This window comes from Dryas octopetala, chromosome 5 (genome assembly GCF_963921425.1).
Source record: "Dryas octopetala chromosome 5, drDryOcto1.1, whole genome shotgun sequence".
NCBI lineage: Eukaryota > Viridiplantae > Streptophyta > Magnoliopsida > Rosales > Rosaceae > Dryas > Dryas octopetala.
The window spans coordinates 1,202,657-1,212,532 of record NC_141370.1 but is presented as its reverse complement, the minus strand read 5'-3'; the positions used below and the strand labels follow the sequence as shown (position 1 = coordinate 1,212,532).

At 38.5% G+C, this 9,876-nt stretch overlaps 1 long non-coding RNA gene across 1 annotated transcript; it reads left to right on the top strand.

Moving 5' to 3' along the window:
• The first annotated feature begins 3,595 nt into the window (after window positions 1-3,595).
• LOC147283499 (uncharacterized) lies at window positions 3,596-5,714 on the top strand. The gene is made up of 3 exons (XR_015122470.1): window positions 3,596-3,855; window positions 4,705-4,764; window positions 5,104-5,714. It is a non-coding gene; the product is annotated as an uncharacterized LOC147283499 (long non-coding RNA).
• Window positions 5,715-9,876: the final 4,162 nt, after the last annotated feature.

The following is a 9,876-nucleotide window of genomic DNA, read 5'->3' as shown; positions in this document are numbered from 1 at the left end:
AACACACAAGCTTAATCACTAAGTCCTAAACTAAGTGGCAGCTTCTTACCCTTTGTGCAACTTCTAAAAGCAAGGCAATCAGTCAATCATGAAGAAGGCAGCTCAATCTCCAAGCTCATCAACCCATGGCACCGATTCATACCAAGCACAACAGATTCTTCAATGTATGAACATGAAATGCAGATTTGGATTTTTTAAAAATCAACCTTCTCAAGCTAATGACATGAAAAAGCTAATGGAGAATCCTAGATCTAAAATCTAAATGATAGTGTTTATAAATTTGTGAACACTTTAGAACACACTCAAACACATTCAAATTTTAGAGAATAGAAAAACAAATTAAGAAAATTATTTTAGTTTCTAAAAATCAAAACCATTTTTTTACTTGAAAAAATGAGCACTCACAAAATGACCCAAGCAATCACAACAGCAAGCACGCCCAAGGAGCTCATCCACATTGCAAAACCCAGACGAAGACACCCATATACCCAAGACACACACACATACATGTCTGCTCGTGCCACTTGGAAGCCAACTAATGAATGTCCGCAAAAGACAAATTGATGACATATTCTTTTTGTCCTAAAAAGGAATCCTAGTACAACTGTAGATAAAAATGTGGAGCTGTAAATCAATAATTTCCTTATTTTACAAAATTCATAAAAGAGGAAGAAGATAAATAGTGTTGAAGATGTGTGTGAGTGCGTGAAGGCAAGCTAAAAAAATCACATGTCTTTTACAGATTGAATCAATGAGAATCCAGTTCATGTGCCGTGCACATGCTTGTTTAAAAACAGGAAATGGGCTTTAAAAGCCAAGTGACGAAATGCCCTTCTGAAGTATCAACAATTATTTAAATGATAAAAATGCATGTATAGTGCACGTGTGAAGAAAATTGTCCTTATGATCAGTGAGTGACTAGTCAAATAGACATAAAACTGTTTTTTGTGAAATACATGAAGTGCATTATACCTTAGAGCCTTTTGCATTGCAACTTCAGTCTTGATTTCTTCAACACAAGTGTTCTTAACTTTAATTCTAGCCTAGAGCTTGTGAGTGAATAATGAAAACAGAAATACATTGATTTTGATAAGGAATAGCCAATTCAAAATTCTAAAAACTAACAAATGTGCATCATAAGCTTTAACATCGACCTCCCACAGAGTTTTTAGATCATCAATTAATGGGGCCAAGTAAACATCAATATCATTACCTGGTTGCTTAGGACCCGAAATCAACAACGTTAACATGATCAACCTTCTCTTCATGCACAATCATGGTGGAAGGTTGTAGGTGATCATTATAACTGGCCAACAACTGTACCTACTGCTAACGGAACTATGAAGATTGATCCCATCTGCAGAAATTGCTAGTCTAAGATTTCTTGGGTCAGCTGCAAAGTGTGGCCACGTGTGGTCTACAAGCTTCCATGAAGGAGAATCAGCTGGATGGCGTAGTTTACCATCAATTTCTCTTTCTCGAGCATGCCATATCAAATTCTTTGCTACATTAGAACTATGGAACATTCTTTTAAACTGTGGGATAGGAGGAAAATACCATAGAACTTTTGCTGGCACCCCTTTCTTGCTGGCACTTGCATTCTTATGAACTTTCCATCTTGATATACCACAAGTGGGGCATGTATTTGCATCCTTATACTCATTACTATATAGAATGCAATCATTAGGATATGCATGTATTTTTTCATACTCCATTCCCATTGCACACAATGTCTTTTTTGCCTCATACATGGATGAAGGCATTTCATTCTTTTCTGGAAGTAACTCTCCTAAAATATTCAGTAAATCTAAAAAACTTTGGTCAGTCCACCCATGCTTTGCTTTCATGTTGTACAACCTTACCAAAATGGACAGCTTTTAAACAACCAGGGTATACAGGTTTCTCAGCCTCCTTAAGCAATTTCTCAAATTCACTAGGATTAGTTGCAAAATGATCATGTGCAGCTTGAACTTGAACCATCTCCACAGTACTACCAATATCATTGTCTTCAACATAACTCTCCCTATGTGCACTTGTATAGTCGGAATTCATACTAGGAACTTCTTCTCCATGCCAATACCACGTGCAGTAACTCTGATTAATACCATTGAAATATAGATGATTTCTAATCTCCCTAACACTTTGGATCTTCACATTCCCACATTTTATACATGGACATCGTATGTGGTTACTGCTACTCGCATTGAGTAGCAAATTCTAAAAAGTTTTGAACACCCACTTCATATTCAGGTGACCTTCTATCCGCAACCATCCAAGACTTATCCATTCTAAATCAATCCATTGAAATTGACTCTCAACTGTTAGAAGAAATTATGAAACAATCTAACAATTTGTGAAATATGAAGTCAGTTTCATCACAAAGTTACAACAACCTTGATAGGTAGCTGCATGTATACACCCAAGATATGTGGAACCAATATAGTTAACAAACATTTATAATTAATTGCTTATGAATTTTTGAAGTCAGTTGTTCTCTTTATACTTTTCATGTAATTCATGCATGCTTTGAATAAGAAACAACATACTTTCATATAAGTTCATGCAACGCTAACTACAACTAATAGCATTCTTCACCAAAAATAAAAATAATACTTATAGCAGTTAGTTTCTATAAATAAATATTAGTGAAGCTAGCACTAAGATTTATATAAAAAAAAAAATTAGACAAACCTTATGCAGAGGGAAAAGAATAGAACTTATAGTTTTAGAAATTCAAATTAATAAATTAGAATGGGATCATAATTTTGGGGAATAGACAAGTCCACATTTGCAATTGAGAATTTGGCCAAAATTCAGACAAATCATAAGTAAACAAGAGCAACACAAGCTTGCACAGCTAACATAAATATAGACTTATTAAAGAGGTGATGATTTTTTATTATTAGAGCATAGTGAATTTTTACCAAAAATATAGTGGTTGAATGGACAAAGAGAGACAAATTAAGACAACAACAAAATGCAAGAATGTAACGACCATACCCAAATTTCACGAGAAATTTAAATTTTTATTCATAATGGCCATTTAGAGGCGTAGTGAGAAATTAAATTGTGAGACCTCATATTTTTTTAAAAATTATTTTAAATATTTTGAGAATTTTTTATGGATCATTTTGGGGATTTATTTTGAAAATAAAAAGGTTTTGGTTTAATTTTTAATTTTTGTTTTAAATTGGGCTTGACCACAAAAGTTGACTTTTAAAGTTAGTGGACTTTTGATTTTGACTTTAGGCACGTTGAATAGATCTCGAGTCCACGAGTTCGTAGACAAGTAGCACGCGTCGATCCGAGTTACGGTTTGAGAGATATGGACATTTGAAGTAAGGGTAATTTTGTAAATTTACTGAAAGGGGTTTTAAAAACCCAGAATCAGTCTCTCTCTCAGGATTTTTTCCTCTTCCTCCCCCGACTTCACTCTCTCTCGAATCTTCCTCCCCGCGCACACACCCCCTCCCAACCACCATCGTCGGCCAGCCACCGCCGACCACGACCTCCGGCGAGCATCCCGACACCGACCACCCTCCCCCAAGTTCACTCACTCACTCTCTTTCTCTCTCTCTCTCTTTCTCTCTCTCTCTCTCTCTCTCTCTCTCTCTCCAACACTCTCTTCTCTTTCTTCCCCTCGGTGCGCGCAGCACCACCACCGGAGGACAGCCTCCGGCCACTGTCCCAGCGGCACGAGGCCACTGCCGTGACCCCTGTGGGCCGGCCGTCCTCCTTCGAGCTCCCTTTTGCCGACCAGTGCCCCCTCGAGCAGAAAACAGTCGGAGAAAACTCCCCCAGCCGCCGGCTTCTCTTGCCAATTTCGGCCACCTTCGAGCTCCGATCAAGAAATTGGTTAGTGGGTTTTCTTCCTCTCTTCATGGGCTTCCAAACCCATATGGTGTTACTTATCAATTTTGAGTATTTGTGATTTTGGAAAATTGGGGTTTAGGACCCATTTCGGGTTCCCTTTAAATTTCAGTTTCTGGAGGTGTTCTTGGACGTGTTGGACATTTTTTCATCCCTAGGAACCCTTAATTTATGACTAGTTTTGGGAATTTGAAAGAAATTGGAGAAATGGATAGTTTTTGGGTATTGAGGGACTTGATTGTTAGAGGTTTACAAGCCATTTCGGGTTTGCCTTAAAATTTGGATTTGAGGATTGTTCTTAGATAATTTTTGGACAATATTCATACATATGAAAACCCAATTGAAGTTTAGAGAAATTATGGAGAAATTATGGAATTATGGAATTCGATATTGGTGTCACCACTTTGAGCGGCGACGACGGTGGCTCTGACCACCCAGCTGTCTTGTTGATTATTTAGCATCAATTTAAATGTTTTTTTTTTTTAAGTTGATTATCGATTTTGGTAGTGGAGGCTGTTCGGGTGGACCAAAGTTTATTTGAGATTGAAATTGGACACTTTTTAGATAATGAAGCTATCCTCGAATGATTTTCTTGTTTTAGGTGAGCCACGTGCAAGGTTCATTTCGAGATTTTGGTCTAGTATGAAATCTTGGGTGTCGTGGGTATAGCCGAGGATGTTTTGGGAATATGTTTTAGAGTGTCATAGTTTTCAAGAGGCAATTTATAACCATAGGGAAGAACGTGAAGTAGCTAGAATGTCGGGTTCCTTATACGCACACACACCTTATTGGTTGTTGACATGGGTCTAATTGTATGCTATTGCTTTTTTTTAGGCGAGACGACCGTGCCTCGTGACGATTCGGCAGAGGATCGAAACTAGATTTCCCCAATTTGTGAGTGGACCTTGATTTTAATAATTTGTGTTTTGCTATGTGTTTTTAATCTCTTTGATTTAAGTTGAACCTATCTTGAGTGTTAAATCCAAAATTTCTCTCAAATAATCGTTTATACTCGTTGATTTCCTTTTATCTTGAATTTCATAAATTTTACGAACAAGAATTGTTTCAACATGTTTTGTATGTGTATTCTTGTGGAAAGTACCTTGAATTGAAATGACGTGTTTTAAATTCAATTTGTTTACAAGAGGATTTATTATATCTAGTATGATTATTGTAATAATTACTTATTTTTGGGTGTGGAATGTTGTGAATTGAAAATGCAAGTACTGACAGGATATGAGCCTGCTCGTGCGGAGTGACCTCTGCGTATGAGATTGTGGCCAGGGTATGAGCTTGCTCGTGCGGAGTGACCTTTCCGTACAAGATTGTGGCCAGGGTACGAGCCTGCTCGTGTAGAGTGACCTCTATGTATGAGATTGCGGCCAGAATTTGAGCTTGCCCGTGTGCGGGATTGTGGCCAGGACACTGTCTACATTTACGGCTAGAGTACGGATAAATTTCCTTTTTATGTTAATTTTGATTCTTAAGTACATGGTGCTTCAGAAAACTTTTACTCAGAAAGTTTTCGAAGAACGACTTCTTACTTGCTTAATCTTTCTGTCTTGTGTTTAAATAGTTTCTATGACATATGAGAAGACATTTCGAAAATAGTCTTAAAACTGAGAGTTTTCAAAGAGTGACGCGAAGTTTTAGAGTTAAACGTGGTTTTAAAGGATTTTTCTGAAAAGATATATATATAATCCTTGTTTCGTTTCCATAAAACTGTCCACTCACTGATTTATCTCACAATTTTCATGTTTTGTCTTAAATTGTTTCCTCCAGGCCGTAGCATTGGCGGAAGTCGAGCCAATCACGTCGAGGTATTTACGTCAATTTCCTTACTCGGACCCATTTTAATTTTTAAAAAATTTCTTGTAATAGAATAGTGGCTCTGATAACCACATTTAAATTTTAAGATGGTTTTCTTTGTAATTGTTGGGTCTGAGACCCTTTTTGGTTGTTGTAGAGGCTGTTGATGTTTTAGAAGTGCTTTTACAGGTCTTGCTGAATTTTCGGTAGGATTTTCCTTGATTTTGGATTCCCACAAGATCTCTTCGAGATTTAGGATGGAATCTGGGGGCGGTTCTGTCAAAGAAAAACAATAGTTATTACTAAGTGATAGCATTATTATTCGAAAAAAGACTTACCCAAAGCAAACCCAGCAGTGCTTTTTGATCTAGTTGCTTTTGGTTTTTGATGTCCTAGCTTAGCTACCACGTACTGCTCAAGTATCACACAAAGAGACCTACTCTTGTGTAGTCTTCAAGCCATGCCCTCAAGATAAATAGACACTAGATTTTACAACCCTGCCAACATGAATCAACCAAACAAAATAATTTGAAACAGAGTTTTCTCTGTGCATATCTCTAATAAAAAAAACTTCAACCCCTTGCATCCAAAAATAGTGGGAAAAGAAAGTGGAACCAAAAAACATTTCAGACATTTGGGAAAAAGACCTTAGGAGATCAAATATTTTAAATTTAATATGCAGTAAGAATGCCATTTAAAGCATTATGGTGCAAAGCTTTTCCCTTTCTGTAAATAAAACTTAATGCACGTTTTACAAAACAAGACGTACTACAGAATTTATATAACTTACCTATATATATAACATTGGCAAGATACTAAGTGAAGTCTGGTGCAAAGCTTACATGTTCTTGCAAATGTTCTCAAGCATAATGATAGAGTTTTATTTTCCCACCTTTTATTTTCCACTAGCCTCTCCGCACTCACTCTCGCGAGTGCGAAACGGCTCTTTCTATTGCGCATACGTTAATTTTTGGGCATACATTCTATTTATTAATGTGCACCTTCGAAGTTTTTCTGTTTCTAGTGTGAGAATGTTTCTTTTTTTTTTTAGATTGGCATCAAATTTTTTACGCATACATTGTTGATTTGTTACAATAGTTGTTTTATGAGTCTAAGTATCGGGTTCATCTCAAGTAATACATGCGAGAGGCTGGCTTTTCCCTTCTAACCAAATTGTCATCGCATTTTGTAGTAAATGTTATCACTTTTTGAGGCATGGATTAACTGAGAATGTGTAACGACCCGACCCAAATTTCACGATAAATCTAAATTTTTATTCGTAATGGCCATTTAGAGACAGAGTGAGAAATTGAATTTTGAGACTTCGTATTTTTTCTCAAAAGTTATTTTTAAATATTTTGAAAATTTATTTGGATCATTTTGGGGAATTTATTTGGAAATTAAAAAGGGTTTTGATTTAATTTTTAATTTCTGTTTTAAATTGGGCTTGACCAAAAAGTTGATTTTTAAAATTAGTGGGCTTTCGTCTTTGACTTTTGGCCACGTTGAATAGGTCTCGAGTCCACGAGTTCGTAGAGACGTAGCACGCGTCGATCCGAGTTACGGTTTGAGAGATACGGGCAATTGAAACGAGGGGCAATTTTGTAAATTTATAGAAATGAGTTTTAAAAACCCAAAAATGAGTCTCTCTCTCCTTAGATTTCTTTCCCCCCTCCCCCCGACTTCTCTCGGGCTCTCTGGAGCCTTCCTCCCCGTGCACACACACCCCCTCCGAGACACCATCGCCGGCCACTCCCGCCGACTTGGATTCCGGCGAGCAACCCCAGACGCTGACCACCCTCCCTCCCCCGAGCTCTCTCTCTCTCTCTCTCTCTCTCTCTTTCTCTCTCTCGCACCTCCCCTGTGCACACACACAGCTACCACCGGAAACCACGCCGTCGGCCACCTTCCACCAACCCAGACCCACCGGCGTGTCCCCCGGCGCCGATCAACCTCCCAGCTACCTTCCCGCGCCAGCCCGTCCTTCCACCAGCGCAATTTCTACTCAGAAAACCACCACAGGCCGCCGACCTCTCTCCTCATTTTCGGCCAATTTCTGACACCAATTCCCTCAATTCCAGGTGGGATTTCTTTCCCTCATCTTGGACTTTATTTCCCCTATACTATTGTTGGTCAATTTTGAGTTATTAAGGAAGATTGAATTCAAGGGTTTGGAACCCATTTTAGGTCTACTTAGAATTTCGAAACTTTTTTTTGTGTCTTGGAATAGCTTGGGATAAATTTTCACTCTAAGGAACGCTATTGGTCGTTTCAAATTGGAAATTTTGAGAAAGTTTGAGTTTGGGTGAAGTTTACAATTGAAGGCACCGTTTTGGGCAGCAACGACAGTAGTTCCGACCACCCAGCCGTCAATCCAAGAGCTTAATGTCAAATTGAAACCCCAATTGAGTTCCTTGTTGATGTGGGGTAGGTAGAAGGTGTTGGGATTGATCGAATTTTCAGATACCTAAATAACTCTAGGGAGATTTATGGATTAAAGTAGGCTTTACGCATGTTACCTTTAGTTTTATGGTTGGGTTATTGAGCATAAGCGACGTTGATTTTGAGCTGAGAAAGTTTTGGAGCGAGTATAAGCGTTAATGGGTTTAAGAGAAGAGGATTTCTAATTGTTGTGATGAGCGACAGTCGAGTGGGACACTTAGTTTTCACACACGCATGTTCATGGCTGAGCCGAGCCTAATTTCATGTTTATTTATGTATTTTTAGGCAGCACCTCGAGGCTCAAGGTGATCCAGCGAGGGATCGACGCTAACTTTTCACTGTGAGTGGACTTTTATTTGTGAAAGCATTTTATAAACCTTATGAATTTACTTATTTGATTATCTTGAGTTTTAATTGAGAATTAGTAAATCAGAGTGGACTTTCGGGTTTTCTAGTAAGAGTATAGAAATTTATTAATCTTAATATCTTGAATATGATTTGGGATTTGGTGAATAAATGTTGACATATGGATTTAAAGTTCTTTTGGGAAAGTACAATGACAATTTATTTTTGGAAGTGGAAATGTTGTGAATTGAAAATGCAAGTACTGATCGTACGAGCCTGCTCGTGCGGAGTGACCCCTCCGTACGGGATTGTGGCCAGGATGTGAGCCTGCTCGTGCGGAGTGACCCCTCCGTACGAGATTGTGGCCAGGATGTGAGCCTGCTCGTGCGGAGTGACCCCTCCGTACGAGATTGTGGCCAGGATACGAGCCTGCTCGTGCGGAAGGGTCATCCGTACGATATTGTGGCCAGGATACGAGCCTGCTCATGCGGAGTAACCCCTCCGTACGAGATTGTGGCCAGGATTTGAACCTGCCCGTGCGTGGGATTGTGGCCAGGACAGTGTCTACAGTACGGGTACGAGTATGGTGCGAATTTTAAGTATAAGTGTTTTGAGATATCAGTTTACAAGGATAATTTCAATTCAGAGTTTGGATTTATAGTTAAAGGTTTTCTTTATAAAATGCATATGAGGATTTAATTAATTTAAATGCATTTGCATCCTTTCGAGACCTCCAAATATTTTATTTTTATGAGGTTTATTATACATTAGGAAGACTCATAGAGTGGAGATGATTTTCGAAAACGGATTGCGAAAAGGCTTTTAAAAGTGGGGGATTTCAAAGTGTGACGTAAGGTCTTAAAGAAGATTTGTTTTTTAAAAGAATTTGAAAGGATGAATAACTTAAATGCTTTGTATCCATATTTTGTCCACTCACTGAGAGTTATCTCACCTTTCTCTTTATTTTGTTTATAACGTTTCCCCCCAGGTATTATAGATCGCTGAGGTTGGGCCGTACCACGTCGAGGCATGATTTCTCCTCTTTCAGATCTTTGGCATCATATCCCATAAGTTGAGAAACTAACTTTAATATTGTGAAAGGTAGTTTAGTTATGCTCTGATTATCATATGCTTTGGTAAATAAGAACTTTTGTTTTGGCGTTGTGAGTGGGTCTGAGACCCTTTTTGGTTGTGGTAGAGGTGGTTGCTGTTTTAGAAGTGCTTTAACAGGTTCTGAAAATTTTGGGTTAGTCTATTTTCAGGGGAGATTCTGCTGAATTTTCGGTAGGATTTTCCTTGATTTTGGATTCCCACAGGGCCTCTCCGGGTTTCAGGGCGAAATCCGGGGGCGGTCCTGTCAACTTGGTATCAGAGCATTAGTTTTTGAATTCCTGTAGACTTCGCACTTAG